Source organism: Chionomys nivalis, chromosome 11 (assembly GCF_950005125.1).
Source record: "Chionomys nivalis chromosome 11, mChiNiv1.1, whole genome shotgun sequence".
In the NCBI taxonomy this organism is placed as follows: Eukaryota; Metazoa; Chordata; class Mammalia; order Rodentia; family Cricetidae; genus Chionomys; species Chionomys nivalis.
In genome coordinates, this window is record NC_080096.1 from 10,886,547 (window position 1) to 10,897,118 (window position 10,572).

Below are 10,572 nucleotides of genomic sequence, written 5' to 3' on the forward strand. Positions count from 1 at the left end.
CAGTGGCCTTGTTTACATGTCTGCTTCCTGACAAAGCCGTGGGTTGGGGTAGTAGTTCTCAACCATGAGCGATGCCACTAATCAGACACAGGTTGAGGCTGAGGCTGCCAAATACCCCACACCTCGCAGAACCGTCCGCTAATGCAGAGAAGCAAGTGAGATTGTGAAACTCAGCCTAGGGAGGCCTTGGCAGGGCTTGTTGCAGCTCAGTGTGCTCTCCCATCCTCCCAGAGGACCAACAAGGCTCACGCGTGTGGTGGTGGCCACGGTTTCCTGACAGAAGCTGCTAAGAACAAGTTTCAGCGCGTGCCTCTGTAGTCTCTACCTGCTTCGGGTAGACAAAGCCAAAGTTGGTACAGGAGGGGCTCGAAATCTTCACCGTCCTCCCTCGCCATGTTGCTGTTATTTGAAGCTGAGCACATGCCCAGCTGGACCTCAGGAGAAAACTACCTTGCCTGGAGGTCACTCTAAGTCCTAGTTCCTTCCCTGCTAAAGGGTAGCTGGCCCCAAGGCCTGCCTTTGGTTTCCGCTGGGGCCAGATACCTGGGTTCTGTTGGGTCGATGGTTCGTTGGTAAAGTGCTTTCTGTGCCCACGTGACGACCTGAGGTCCATCCCCAGAACTCACATAAAAAATCTGGGATGTGTATTTCTAATCCCAGAACCATGGGGGTGAGTGGAGACAGGCAGATACCTTATGCTCCCTAGCCAGCCTGAATAACCTAATCATTGGATTCCAGGACCCAATCTCAAGTCACAAGAGAGGGGACACCTAAGAACTGACACCTGAGGCTGAATCCTGACCTCCACACACCGGTACATACACTACACACACACACACACACACACACACACACACACACAGATTCCTTGGCTGCACACAGGAGAAGCCCAGGAAAATAGTTATTTAAAGGCGTTGAAGTGAGTTCGAGAATAAAATAGAAAGGTTAGCCACACAGAAGCGGAAGCTCAGACAGCCCAGAAGTGGCTTTTTGACCCCGTACACACACTGGTGGCTCTGAGATTCGCCAACACCGTGACCTTGGATGTGTGAGTGAGTGGGCTATGCCCAACTAGAACAAGTTGTCTTCAGTTCCTCCTGCTATGGCGCACATCTTCTGCCTTGCTGGTGGCAGCCGTGTGGAAGCCCAGAATCGTGACTCTGCAGCTAAGGTGGCTTCTCTCACAGCTTGGCAGCATTGCCGGTGCCTGCTGTTGCAGAAACCAGAGTCATGAGATGTCTGGGTGAGAAAAAAAAAAAAAAAACCTAGCTTCCGGATCTTCATTTCCAAACCATGCTCCTAGGAAGAACTATGGTTTCTGATCTTTGGCAGGGGACTTAGAGGGGTAAGCAATACGGACAGGAGCCGAGGAAACCGAAAACCTGCAAATGCTAACTGTGGCCCTCTCCCTCCTGCAAGGGGCCTCCTGAGCAGGAGGCCAGGACGGAATATTTCAGCTTATCAAGCTGGCCTGGTTTCCATCGAAATACACCACTTGCATCAGTCCTCTCAGTGTCTCGGGTTATTTTGGGCCAGCTCATGACCTTATGTGGCTGGCTTTTTTCTTTCTTCCTTCCTTTCTTTTTTTTTTTTTTTTTAACGTTTTTCTTTGCCCATCTGTTCCCAGGAATCCACAGCCACGCCTCCATGCCGTGATGGATACATTAGCAGGTTGTTTTGTGTCTCATCTCACTCTTAGTATAAACAGTTCCCCTCCCTAAGACCCCAAGATCTGGAAGCAGAAATCTTAGCTTCTGTTTAACTGTGGTCTTACGTCAGAGAAGCGAGTTTTCTTTGACTGGTAAGTCACCTTTAGAGGGCAACAGATCCTGCTATGGGCCGGGAATGTTACTATGCTAGCCCTCCTGGCTTTGACTTTTGCCCACTTCACATTGTAATCTATGGCTTTTTAAATTTATTTTATGTGTGTAAGTGTCTGCTTGAATGTCTGCACACCATGTACAAGTAATGCCTGTGGAGGCCAGAAGAGGGCGTTGGATTCCCTGGCACTGGAGTTAGAGATGGTTGTGTGCAACCAAGTGGGTGCTGAGAACTGAACTTGGGTCCTCTGGAAGAGCAGCCACTGTTCTCAACAGATCTTACCAATCCTTGATCTATGGCTTCTTAAAATGTTTAATTTATCACTTAGATATAAACTGTTCCCACCTGTGCAGGAGCCCATGGAGATCCAAAGAGAACATCAGATTCCCTGGAACTGCAGTTGTGAGATTCTGCATGTGGGTGCTGGGAACGGAACTCTGGTCCTCTGTGTGAGTGGCAGGTGTTCTTAACCACTGAGTCATCTCTCCAGCCCTCTGATCTACTACTTTAACTGAAGGAAGTTAGAGTCATTAATGTGGGGGGGTATGTTCCAATGACAAGGTCACTTTGATGGTTACATGATCGGCTTTGTCAGGGTAGTAACTGGGCATTCTCTCAGGAGCTGTGTGTGGCAATGACCCTCTCCTGGCAGCTGGAATCTGATAACTAACAACAGTAACCGCTTCTTATAGTGTCCTTGGGACAGATGACACCACAGGCATGATCCCACTCCTCCCTCTGTGCACGGCTCCTGCTTTGCCTGTAAAATGAAGAGTCCATGGTGGGTGAGTAGCTCGCCCAAAGTGGCACAGCGAGTGTTCGAGTCCAGACTTCTTCAGTATGCCATTTTACTTTGGGAAGTCCAGGCCCCCATTGTTTGCACACTGATTGGTGAAGACAACGTTAGCCAGTGAATAAAAGCCTGTTCTATAAAAGGTCATACACATCAGCCACGGTGTCTCCGCGAACACTATTTCTTTCTGTCTCGGGGGCAAGGAGGTACATGGATGAGCATGACTGTGTTTCAGTAAATCTTTATCTATAAAAAGGAGCAGAATTCCCAGTGCTCGTGTTAAAGTGTCTTCAAGGCTAGATGATCAGCTTGTGCATGGCCACGACCCGCTGTGTGGCTGGCCACCAGGTAGCATAATGGCCATCTTCACCACGAGATGGGTGTCAGGTGTCTTCATCAATCGCTCCCTACCTAACTTTTCGACAGGGTCTCTCACTTAGCCTGGAGTCACCAGCTTAACTGGACTGGCTGGCCTGTGAATTCAGGCATCCTCCTATCTCCACCCCCACGGCACTAGGATGATGGGCATGAGATTCCTTCCCTGTTTGACCTTTTTTTATGTGAGTATTGAGTTCGGGTCCTCCCACTCACATGACAAGTCCTTTACCACCTGAACCTTCTCGCCAGCCCCCATGGAGCATCACTTTGAGCGTCACATGTACCTCCAGCGGCACTAAACACGTCGCATAGCTTTTGTGCCTGATCCTCTTAAGAACTCCAGGAGAGCCAGGGATGATTATGAACACATGGATGTAATCCCAGGATAGGGGAGGCTGAGGCAAGAAGCACGTCCAAAGTTCAAGGCCAACTTAAGCTCTATAGTGAGTTCAAAACCCGCCTGGGCTGCCTAGAGAGACCCTGGAACTCCCAGAGGACCAAGCCCATCCATCCCAGTGCTCTGGGCAGGCACAGGCCCTAACCTTGCATCCATACTGCCTTTACCCTTAGTGAGTCATCTGCACAGAAGCTCTGCCTGACCTGGAAGAGTAGGCACCCCCCTACCCCACCCCTCCACCCCACTCCTACCCAGCCTGAAGGGATGCAACCCTCAGACTCCTGCACTTCCTGGTGTCAGCTGAGTCACCCACTTCCTCCATTAATCTCTTTGGTAGATTGCTTGGTCCCAGACACCTTTCACCTATTTCTGTTCTGGTCCACTATGTGTTAATTCTATAGTGTCCTAAATTCCCAGGTGCCCCTGTAGTGACCACATGCAGTGTTTACCAGAACCTTCTCTTTATTATTATTCCTTCTGTCTGCTGAGCAGAGAGCTACTTAACCTCTGGGTCACAGTGATGCCCAGAGGCCAGCATGTCACTGCCCCAACCCCATCTGATGGGAGACAGCAAGGGAGGGACACTTGAGAAGCTTGTGTTCAGAGGTGTCACTTCAGCAGCTTCTCTTTCTTGGCAGTGACCTTGAGACCTAAAAGTGGGCCACTGGATGCTCTGGACGGGAATTGAGAAAACAGCCAGTGTGTCCCCAGTCTTGTCAGGACACCATAGACCATCATGCTTCCACTCAACAAATACTCTCTACCCCCTGACCCCCACCCCACCCCACCCCCGCATTCACTTCAGACTAGGCTGGGTACTATGCTGGAGCTGAGGGGAAGGGTACAAAGGCGACAGGGAACTCTGGTTGGGGCCAGGGCATCAGCTGCTTTATCAACCCTGGAGATGGTTAGTTAAGTGCTGGGGCCCAAAGTAACGTAGCTGGAGAGCTGTGACCTTTCCCCTTTACTCTGTGGGGTCCCAGGGAGTCTCCCAGTTCGGCTCTTACCCTACACCAGCCTCCCGTTAGCCTAGAACAGGAAGGATCCCGGGGCCACACCCGGGGGCCAGCACGCTTCACAAATATGTCTTGATGAGTTGCGTCGTTTTCCCAGAGTAGCTGGTGCCAGCATAAAATTCTCGATCTTATGCCCATATTCGTACCGTCTCTGGAAGGAGTCCAGAAGGGCGCTACGGTGCCAGGGGAGCTAGGCTTTAAGGTACCGTTTTCCGATAAACATACGCATTGTCTTAAAGAATGAAGTGTTGTATAAATAAACATCTGTTCACCCAGTCAGGAGCGAATGACAACCTGAGGTGGCCATTCCACTAATTTAAGCTCGTGCTACTTGAGGAACCAGTGAGTTTATTGAAGTTACAGGCCTCTGGGTGGGGCGGTATTTACAGGAGTGGTGCATGACTAAGGGCCTGCTTAGCTGGAAAGGCCACCAGGTGAGGACTGGGGAAAGCTGCAACCCTGGAGGGCACCTGGAAGCAGCTCGGCCGGCCGGAGTCCCCCTACCCCGGCAATTGTTTACTGTCCTTTGGGGAGGAGCCTTGTGAGCTTGGAAGCTGTCTTTCCAGGACTCCTAAGGTCTGTTTACTTCCTGGTCTCCTGAGCCCCGCCCCCTCCCTTCAGCCAAGAATGCTCAATTCAGAGGAAATTGCTGCCTACACTAAGATGTGGATCTCACTCAGCTTGAACTTAGACATAACTCGCCTGTGACTTAAAATCCCCTTTGGGGGCTGGTAAGGTGATTCAGCTGGCAAAGGTTCTTCCTGGCAAAGCCTGCAACTTCAGTTCTATCCCCAGGGCCTACATAGTGGAAGGTGAGCTCTGACTGGCACCATGGCACACCCTCCAACCACCACCACTGTTCTGATTTGCTTTCTGTTGCTGGGGTTTATTTGGCTTGCTCATCTTGATCACCATCCATCACTGAAGGAAAGTCAAGGCAGGAACCTGGAGGCAGGCACTGAGGCAGTGGGCTGGACCCTCCAACATCAATAATGTGTGTGTATGTGTGTGTGTTTGTTTGTTTGCTCGGTTTTGTTTTGTTTTTTGAGACAGGGTTTTCTGTGTAGCCCTGGCTGTCCTGGAACTTGCTCTAAAGATCAAGCAAACCTCAAACTCAGAGATCTGCCTGCCTCTGTTTCCCAAGTTTCCAGGCCAGATCTACGTCATCCCAAATTCCATATTCCAATGCAGAAACAGTATCAGGAAGTTTTTATAGCTGTACAGAACAAATAGTGTCATAAATCAAGGCAAGTTTAAAACACATTGGTGGATCCATCATCAGAGAGGCGGGTACGATGAGACGGGGAAGCTTTCCTATTGGCTCGAGATGCTATCTGATGACATTTTGGCTTTTGGATGAGCAGAGGCTAATGGTGGCCTAAATTACTAGATTCCAAGAGGTTGTTAATCTATTAGTCACAGGATGTTAGGGTCGGGTTTTGGGAAGGCAGAAGGAATGGCCCACGATAAAGTGACTAGCCTTTGGACCCACAACATTCCAACCTCTCCGCAGAACTGTAACCAGTCCTTTGGTCTCTGAAGACACAGCATTGCTCGAGCAGATTGGTTCATAAAGAAATTACTCAGCTGATGTTCCCTCCTCCCAGACTCGTCCAGATTTGTGTCAAATTGATAAAACACCAACTCAGCACAACCACCAACACCCATATATACATGCCCATACACATGCATGCATACATACACACACATGCATATATAGGTGTGCACGTGTGTGCACACACACATACAGGCAGGCATACATGCATACACAAATGCATGTGTATATACATACATGTATGTTTACATGCAATTAAAAACAATCACAAGCTATTTGGACCTATGCAACTAATTCTTCTCAGCAATTTTGAGGATAAAACACGGGGACCCATGCATGCTAGGCAAGTATTCTACCACTGAGCTACACCCCCAGCCCATATGCAAGTATTCTGAATGCCACCTAGTTTCCCAAGTCAATTCAGAATCTCCAAGATAACTCCAAAGGAAAACTGTGTACATGCGCTGTCTTCTAAAGACTTCAAATAGTTCCCGCTACGACCTCCCTTTTCTCCACATAAGGGGCCTTATCTCCCTAGCTGACGCCAGCTGCTACCTTCACTGAGCCCATTGAATGGCCTCAAGATGCTGCAGGAGACTGCAGGGACTGTGACCCTCACCCTGCTGTCACCCATTGCCAGGGTAAGAATTGATGGTATCCCTTGACTTCTAAGCACCCCTGGTCTGTCAGGGGCTTCCTGGTGACTGGATGTTTATGGTGATGAATTAGGACACTAGCATTCCTGAGCCTTTGGCAAACTGCACACTGCTTACTCTGATCCACTCTTATCTCTGCAGGCCTCACTAATCCCTCTCTTGATTCTCCAGTATCTCCGGGCTGAAGGGACCACCCAGCTCTGTCAGACTCTGGAATGTACCCAGTGGTCATACCCTCTCTGGTCAACCTAGAGCTCCTCCCAACCCTTTCTTGTTCCTGTCTTCTGTCTTTTCTGGGTACACAGGCATGCCCGGGTGTATATGTTTTTGTGTGTGTGTGTGCGCGCGCGCGTGCACCCATGCACTCACATATGTGATATTGAGTGTCCCACTCTATCTTGATGTCTGATTCCCGGGAGCTCTTTTTTTTTAAAGTGTGGATGTTTGGGATTCGAACTCAGGTCTTCGAGCCTGCACTGTTCCTACCCACTGAGCCCATCCCTTCTCTTTGTCAAACTGCTGTTGTTTTTCTTAACATGGCTTCACCGCTCCCCAGAAGACAGTTATACAAGCAAATGTGGGAGGCAGAAGAGAGACATGTCAACGATGACTAAGTCTGCCTCGCTCCCACTTGCAAGAGCGTCAGAATTGGCTCTCACTCGCCCCAGCCTCTGGAGAAATCCTTCCTGAGGGGGTGATTGTTCCTGAAGATCATTCTTTCTTCATGACCAGATGCTGGAATGTGCCACCAGAATAGATCTTTCCTGCTGCCAGAATCCATGCTCACCTCGAAGAAGTCGCGGCCATTGTGAGGGGACTTCCTCTAAGAGTCAGCTGGTGTTTCCTGGAAGTTCCGTCTCCAGTCCGAGCCCATCAGTCACCTTCGCTTTCTCTCCTCGCTATTGCTTTAGTTTCTAAAGGGGGAGGGGATGCTTCCCTGGAATCCAGTGACCCCAAGAAGAAAGAAGAATGTAGCCTCCTACTTGTGCCTCTGGTTCAGGCAGGAAGGTCACTCAGAACTGGGAGACAGGTCAGACAGTGAAGTATTTGTCATGTAAGTGTAAGGACCTGAGTTCGATGCCCAACACCCTTTGTAAAGAGATTACTCTGCAGTTTCTAAGTCAGTGAGAAACCCTGCCTCAAAATACAAGGTGAAGAGTGCCTGAGAAACACAGTCAAAGTTGGCTGTGTCCTTCACATGCATACACATGTGCATACACGCACACACACACAACCCAAGAGTTGTTTATAGGGCTTTCCACGCTGGGTAATCTCAGTACTCAAGGGGCTTAAACCAGAGGACTTCTGGGAGTTACAGGCCAGCCTGAACTATCCAGAGTGAGACTTTCAACTAAAAATACAAACACCCCTTGGGATAGTTCAGCAGGTAAAGGTACTTAACTGAGTGCTATCCCTAGTACCACCATGAAAGGAAAGAAATAACACTTAAGAATTGTCCTCTGATCTCCACAAGTTCAGCTACACACACACACACACACACACACGAAGTATTAATAAGGGTGCCCAGCCTCCTTCCTGAGGATTTTACCTATGCAAGCACAGTGGGATGTGAACTAAAGTTTAATGTACAAGTGTATCTTCAAAGATTTCCAGCTCGAACCCCAGAGTGATCTTATACGCATGCTTTTCAAGGCAGCAGCCCCTTTCCATGATCTCACCACAGTGCAGTCAAACAGAGGCAAAACTGCCCCTAATTAAGACACGGCCTCGTCCCACAGAGCTAGGAGATGTGCTGGGAGCATAGTAGACAGCTGTGATGGCAGCACCTGAGAAGCCGCAGCAGGAGCATCTCCAGTTTGAGGTCTGCCTAGACCACATAACAAGTTCCAGTCCTTGGACTGCAAAGTGCAACTCTTTCTCAAAAACAAAACAGAGCAAAAGATGGGGCTGAGCACATGGATCACATGGTAAAGCGATGCCCAGCAGACTCAAAGCCCTGGGTTCAGTCTCAGGTATTATATAAACAGGGTCCGAGGGCACACATCTTAAACTCCCAGCATATTTAGGAAGCCAAAAGATCAGAAACGCGTCATCCTCAGTTACACAGTGAGGTCGAGGCTAGCCTGGGCTACGTGAAATCTACTGAAAATAAAGTCATAGGTTTAGGTAAACAGGCTTACCAGAGCTTTGAAGTTCACCTACCCACTTTGCAAGGACACACCTAGGCCTGTGAAGATGCAATTTAAATATTCAAATCTTTGCCCCTCCCACCTCCATTCTTTGTTCCCGTGAAATCAGTAAACTCTGTTCCTTCCCTTCGGCCCTTTCACAAGCAAATAGATCAAAACACAACACTATCAACAGGTAATTATCTTGGTTTTTTTTGTTGTTGTTGTTTTTTTTTTTTTTTGGTTTTTCGAGACAGGGTTTCTCTGTGGTTTTGGAGCCTGTCCTGGAACTAGTTCTTGTAGACCAGGCTGGTCTCGAACTCACAGAGATCCGCCTGCCTCTGCCTCCCGAGTGCTGGGATTAAAGGCGTGCACCACCACCGCCCGGCTACTATCTTGGTTTTTAAGGAAACAAAATGGCACGCGGATCTTTGTGAGTCCGAGGCCAGTCTGGTCTAGTTACAGGACAGGCTCCAAAGCTACAGAGAAACCCTGTCTTGGAAAAAAAAATCTCTTAAACTTAGCATCTTTATTAGACTTAACAACCTCACAGTGAATCAAAATTTTGCATTTTCTAAACTATAGATTTCTTCAGGCATCCATTTTATTCTTTCAAATACCTTTTCATTCTACAATGCTTTGAACGCATCCACAAATATTGATTGAGTGTCTTCCTCTGCAAGTCATCCTGTGGCCGCCTGCAGCAGTCACCTTCTGGGGTGTCCTCTATCTCCATGGCATTGCCTTTTTAGCCTGCCCTCCTCGTGTTTTCTCTGCACCTTGCCTGTGGGGAGTGGGCAGTATCTGGGTCTCCAGCATTGTCCTAACATCTCAGAGAACAGACACCCCATCTGTGCCAGAGACTCTTGACTACAGAGAATAAGGCTTTCCCCAGGTGCCCCCAAAAAGCAACTTTTTGGACCCTGGTGCCAAAGGGCCCAGGTGTCAGGCTAGGTGGGGCCTGAGGATCAGCATTATAGCTAGTGCCCCTGCAGCTGGCAATGGAGCACCGCAGCTTTGGGGTTTCATTCATTCGTTTGTTTGTTGAGACAGGTCTTGCTATACAGCCCTGGCTGGCCTAGAACTCCTAATGTAGACCAGGCTGATTTTGACCTCACAGAGATTGCCCAGCCTCTGCCTCCTGAGTACTGGGTCTAAAGGCTGCACCACCATGCCCTACTCAAAGATATACTTTATTTTTAATTATGTGTATGTGGGGGGTAGGGGGCCCGTGCACAGGTATGCAGGTGCATAAAGAGGCCAGGAGAGGGTCTTGAATCCCCTGAACCTGGAGTTCCAGGCCTTTGTGACTTGCCATCTCTTACCCCCAAATCCCTTTATGGGTGCTAGGATCCAATCTTCGGTTCTCTGAAAGAGCAAAAAACACTCTCAACAACTGAGCCTTCTCTCCAACCCAGATTGGGGGTTTTGAAGTGACCCACTAGATGACAGAGCCAAATCTTCTCTGAACTCCCCCTTTCCAGCGCCCATTCCTGAGCCTTTGGGGAGGAGGTCTCTCCTCCGTGATCCCCATCAAGGAGGCTACATCAAGATCTCTCTGAAATCCCTCTAAGGTGGAGGCCCAGGCATCACCCAGATCAAGCAGCTATGTGCTGAATCATTGCGGAACAGGACGAGCCCCTTTCCCAGTTCTTTGGGGGCCTTTGAGGACTTGGGTAGGGTGCCCTCTCCCTCACAGTAGTAACTGCTCCACCCTTGGAAGATGCCAGCCATTCTGACTCTGGGGACAGTCTCAACTGGACTCCAGCGCCAGGGTCCACCTTCTTCAGATTCCCGCAACCTTATCAAGAACACCCAGGGTTTCAC